Raw genomic sequence first — 6,401 nt, forward strand, 5'->3', positions numbered from 1 at the left:
ATTATATTGTTTCTCTTAAAATTTCAGTAGAAAGCAGTGTGTTTTTAAAACTAAATCAAGACCATGAGTGAAGTCGGGTGTTAAAATTTCTATCTGGAATATTCCAGTATAGTGTGTGGGTTTAGTTTTTCGCCACCCTCAGCAATATCCCCGCTACATGGCAGCGGTCTGTTAATAATCGAGTATGGATCGAGTCACAGTCCAGTGATCAACAGCATAAGCATGTATCTTCGCAAATGGGATATGATGACAACCAAGTCATCAAGCCTGACCACCCGATCCCGTTAGCCACCTGTTCCAACAAGCATGGGTTGCTGAAGAACAACAGCATGAGCATGTATCTTCGCAATTGGGATATGATGACAACCAAGTCATCAAGCCTGACCACCCGATCCCGTTAGTCACCTGTTCCAACAAGCATGGGTTGCTGAAGAACAAGGGGCACTTCTAACCCAGATCTCCATGGGTCTGTTTTAGTGTAGTCTGACGGATAGAGAACGTTCTGGGGGCTTCTTTTACAACAAACCCACTGAAGTCTTGCCTACGTCACATCACAATAACTGAAGACCAACAGTTCACTGTTCACCCTGGATTCTCAGCCTGGACCTCTTTTTGAAGCTAGAGCACTCTAGCAGCATGGTTAATGTTACAGTCTTATTTTGCTATAATAATATAACCATATTATATGTTGTATTTCAGTGTCATTTGTTTGTAGTGTAAACGTATTTAATTCTAAAATACAGTGGTGTATTTTCTTTGTTGTTTGTTGGTTTCCTCATACATTCTCTGACGTACACATTTCGGGATAACTCTTTGTTGGTTGGTTGGTTGTTGTTCCAGCTATATGGCGGGTCTGTAAATAATCAAGCCTAGATCAGGCAATCCAGTTATCAATATCATAAACATTAGTCGAAGCAACTGAGATACCATGACTAAGGCAATCCAGTGATCAATTGGAATTGGTTGACACATCATCACTTCCCAAATGTGCAGATCAATGCTCATGCTGTTGATCATCAGATTGTCTGGTCCAGACTCAATTATTTACAGACCGACACTATGTTGCTGAAATATTGCTGAGTGCAACGTAAAACTAAACTCACTAGTTCACTTTAACTGTTGATCCCTAGCTAACAGTAGCCCTCCAACCAATCACTGCAGTCATTGATCACACGAAAGCTTCACTGATAAATGATGATGAGAGAGAGTGGCATATCTGTGAAACTCCCTTCAGACAACGTATACTGTCTCAAAGACAGCAAGTCTTTGCAAGGCAGGGTGCCAAGAGAGGGTACCATCATTTATGGTATATCAGTATGACACTGTTGATGGTTTGATACTTACCCTCTTGTCCATGTCATCTTTAAACATAGAATCATGCTGCACGATAACCCAGGTTGGGTTTGATGGCACTTCAACAATGGCCTGTATGACTCAAGTATTTGAGTTGGAAAAACAATGACAGGGATATCTGAGTACAAATCTGACAATTTATTGTCAACACTCACAGAATGCTTTGAGTAAAGGCGCAGGTTACATACAAAACGATCAAATCCCTCACATTCCCACTGAATAATTGTCTCATTCATTTCAAACAAATACATACTGAGAATTAAGTGTTCACAGGCTGTCAATACAAGGTCATCAATTCAAAATAAATTCATAAATCAATATTCACATGTCATATTTTAACCTGGGCCTTTTTTTTAAATTCAAATACTTCAGGAGTGCAAAATATTTTAATGAATGTAAAAAAGAATGATATGGGTGAAATGTACATGGCACATTTGGGGCCCAAAATATGAAAAACATGACAATCAGCAGAAACATATAGAACTGAAAATACCACATTCCTACAATCCTCTCAAAGAAATGTATACATGTTTTCAAAGACTTGGACAAAAATCATTTCTTAAAAACTAATTAAAGATAAACTATGAATCATGTTCTCAATTTTAAAAAAAAAACCCAAAAAAACCAAAAAAACAATTAAACAGTGAGAATAATGTAATTGACAAAAGATGTTTTCACCAAAAGCAAAAAAAAATAAACACTGTACTTGGTCACTTCAACATATGGAAGTCCCAGGAAGGTTTCGTCTCTTTTAACATTGGAGTGTTAAACTATTAATTATTCCTCTAAATACAAGACAAAAATGACAAGATACTTATTACAAGGTCACGAAACCTTAAAAATAAATATTATAGAAATCTATAGCACTAATGAAATTCACTACCATGTCACCAGTGCCTGCAGTTCTGATAAACATTTTATTGTTCCTATTTGTATCAGGCCAATGTCTGCCTGAACTGACAAAGGGCACATAAGTCTGATACCCATTGTAATACATACCATTTTAAATCTAAACTGACAATAGCTGGGCAATAAATGTCTATCATTTTAAACTGGAGGTGAGACAACAATGCCCCAGTCTCATTCTTCACCAAAGCAATGTAGGGGACAAGAACAATGTTAGTGTAGTGAGTTTTTTTTACTCCGCACTCCGAAATATTCCAGCTATACTGCATCAGTCTATAAATATCCACTTAAGACCAGACAATCCAGTGATTAACAGCATGAGCATCGTGTCAAGACACGATGACATGTGTCACCCATGTCTGCCAACTGAACCACCTGATCCCATTTAGTCACATCTGTCAACAAGCATGGGTTACTGAAGATCACTGTGATCTTCATGGGTCATCACATACAGTCAACCACACTTATAACAAACCCATATTTAAAATACACATTTCCACTAACATATGAAGTAAGTGTTCAAGACTTTAGACAACAGTTTGCAATACGAGTCAGTTACATCAGAATGTTCATAATCATAGTTATTGTAAATATAGACAATGACATCATCGATGATCCTCATTTTGCATACATAATTACTGTCAGTGTAATTTCACTCTTGCACTGAAGTGTATGTTTCTTTAACACTTCTAACTTATAATTATGAGTACATATACTCAGTGAAATGAACAAGAGAATACATGAAAGTACAAGAGTTCCTTTATTCTTTTCCTGGTTTCTTCACAAGATATGTATTGCACTGTGTTTGAAAATCTGGAAATAAATAAACACCTGTACTTTCATGTGTTCCCATATTTACATGAGTATATATGAAATAACCTACTTTACATTACAGAACAGATTCATTAGATGAAACTCATCTGATTCTTGGCCAAGTGTCAAGTATACAAAACTCCATCACTGATAACTGACTCTTCCCCAGAAACCAAACAAAAGCACTCCTCGGACTTAACGATGCCCAGGTTTTCCACCACAGCATTGCTGTATTTTGGCTAAAAATTTGCAAAGTTATACTTTCTCACAAATCTAACTCCAGGAATTAGGATAACACAAAAAGGTTAACAGAAACTTATACCACAATATTTCTATACTGCTGCTCCTGATCACTTGTAAATCTACTATCCCTTAAGTCTTTGAAGGGCATTTAGAAGTGAAATACGTGTAAGTGAAAGAATCTTCATTCTTACTATCCCTTACTTACTCGAAGTCCTGAATTAATGACAACAGAAAATTATACCAAACTGTCCCCAAAATATATAAACCAGACAACTTCTAAACAAAACTGCAGTCAAGATAAACCATGGCCTTAACTTCTTTCAATTCCCATTGCACCATTACTGTCAAGAGACATCTTCCGAAATATGTCAAAAGCACAGAGATGAATACAGTTGGAATGATCTGCAGTCACAACTTAGCAGCCTATTTCTTCTCAAAACAACTGTGAAAATATGTTAAATATCAGTTTTCTAGCAGTACTTATCTCACAGCTGACAGTGCTTCCACAACTTGAGTTAACGAATGTGTTCAGTTTTACGTCGCTTTTAGCAATATTGAAGTAATATCACAGCTGGGGCAACAGAAATGGGCTTCACACATTCTACAAATGTGGGAATCAAACCCGAGTCTTTTACATAAAGAGCAAACACTTTAACCACTAGGCTACCCAACTGCCTCCATAACTTGAATTATTTGCAAGCCTTGATCAACTTTCTTAACAGGAGAGGTGCATTTTGTAAAGTGGGAAATGGATTCAGTTCTAATATTCCTTATATGAAAATAATTCCACATCAGAAAGGTCTTAGTAACAAGCAATTGTCATGAAGGTGACACAATCCTCTGCCGAAAATTATCAAATTAAACTTAAAAGTGATTGTGAAGGTCATAGTTTAAGATGGAAGTAAAATGTCAACAACAAACAAAAAACATGACAAGTCAACCTCTCTTGTCATCTTGCTCTGTAGCTGTTCAAACACACAAATGTTTTCAAGACTCACTTCCCCTTGACGTGAATGTCATAAGTGTATGTAATATGCAATACATAATAATAGAAATTGTTACATATAAATAAAGCATTCGATAAGTCTGGAAAGTCTCTGAGGAAAATTCAATGAACTGCTCTTAACATATCTTGCTAATAATCTTAACATGCTGAAATCTTTAACATGTTGTGGTGTCCTTGAGAATAATGTGAAGATCACCAAAATCAAGTGGGCCCTGCACATTCCCAATGTGAACCTTGGTGTCAAATATGAATATAATCTAGAGAATGGTTCTTGAGCTACCATGCAGACAAGCTTAACATGCTGGTCAACATGCTGCAATATTCAGTGTTGCAGTGACCTTGAAAATTACATGAAGGCCACCAAAATCAACTGGGCACAGTGCCTTCTCTATATGAAGGTTGGTGGCAAATATGAAGTAATTCCTGAGAATGGTTCTTGAGATATCTCAATGACAAGGGTAATGTTAACGTCCCCTTGTGACCTTGAAATGAAGGTCAAGGTCACCAAAGTTATCAAGGACCTTTTTGATACTGTGATGAACTGCGGTACCAATTATGAAAGAAGTGAACCTACAGGTTCTTCAGATACTCCAATTAGTATGGACTCACGGACGAACAAATGTATGGATGGAGGGACCTTTTACTATATCCTCCTCACTGCACCAAATGCACAACAGGAGATAATAATACAGTGATCTGTGACCAGACAGAACCAGACAATCCAGTGAGCCTAATTACCAAATGAGTATGTCGCACTGTCACTGCAGGTTAAATTTTAGCAAATCATAAAACTTCAAGACTATAAAATGTCAAGCATGGATCAAAGTGAGAGTCCATTCATGCATCGGTCGGTGATTGAGGGGTGGTGGGGTACCCCAGTGGTCAAATCATTCTCTCCTCACGCCGAAGACCCCATATGAATATGTGTGAAGCCCATTTCTGGTGTCCCCCACTGTGCTGTTGCTGGAATATTGCTAAAAGCGGCGTATAACTATACTCATTCAGTCCAAAACATGCTTTACATATTGTTCAGGAACAAGCTAATGTAATACAAAATATTGTATTGGTATCCACAGGATACATTCTGGGCTGCTTCACAAAGAATACATGTAACAAATGATTAAACAATCAGCACACTCTCTCTGATAGCATGACACTGATTGCATCTATTTTTAGCATCAATTACTGATTACAAAAAAATTATGAACACATGGAAATCTGTCATCTCAGAGTAGACTTATTGTGATTCATTCAGACCTTCACTTCAAACTACTAGTCAGTAATATACTGAAGCATGGAGGTTCTGAGTGTTTTGCTTAACTCCACCTCAGCAGTATTCTTGATGTACACTACCCACTCCAGTGACTGATATAATCAGCAATGACCTATGCTGTACAGGTAAGCTGGGAACAGCATTGCCGGGAACACCAGACTGTATACCATGTGGGGCTGTGACTAAGCACTAGGCTCCGACTCCACACTGGTGTTACCTGACAGTGCACATTATGTCTGACATTCTGGTACATACAAACATGACTCAGTTTGATAATAATAAAAATGTGACTAAGACCTCACAGTGGTAATACCTTTATGTTGAAAATCAGTTTATGAATATCTCCAGCAAATTTGGATGCACATTCATTCAATAAGACATGCATGATCTTAAGTATATTAACATGTCTAATTAAATTCCTGACAAGAGAAACAGCTGACATGTCTCAATACAATCATGACTATCAAATGTCTGATTGCCCTGTAGAGTATCTCCAAATGATATTTACAAAGGACTTACAATGTTGAACATGTGATATATGTTTCCAGACTTATTTACTGGAGAAACTATTTGAAATTTCAGGATTCGGGTTGGAAATAACATGTAAATATTTGGTAATGGCCAAACAGTGATGAAATGGGAATCAGCTGTGGTGGAACCAAACTTTTCTTGCATGTTAGGTGCATGATTATTAATTCGGTTATTAATTTTCTTGTAAAACAGTTGCATCTCACACCCAAAGTCCATAAAACATCAAATGGTTCATCACAAAATAAAAGCTGTTTTCTTGTGTGTCAATATTAAGTT

The sequence above is a fragment of the Haliotis asinina genome, chromosome 10 (genome assembly GCF_037392515.1).
Source record: "Haliotis asinina isolate JCU_RB_2024 chromosome 10, JCU_Hal_asi_v2, whole genome shotgun sequence".
NCBI lineage: Eukaryota > Metazoa > Mollusca > Gastropoda > Lepetellida > Haliotidae > Haliotis > Haliotis asinina.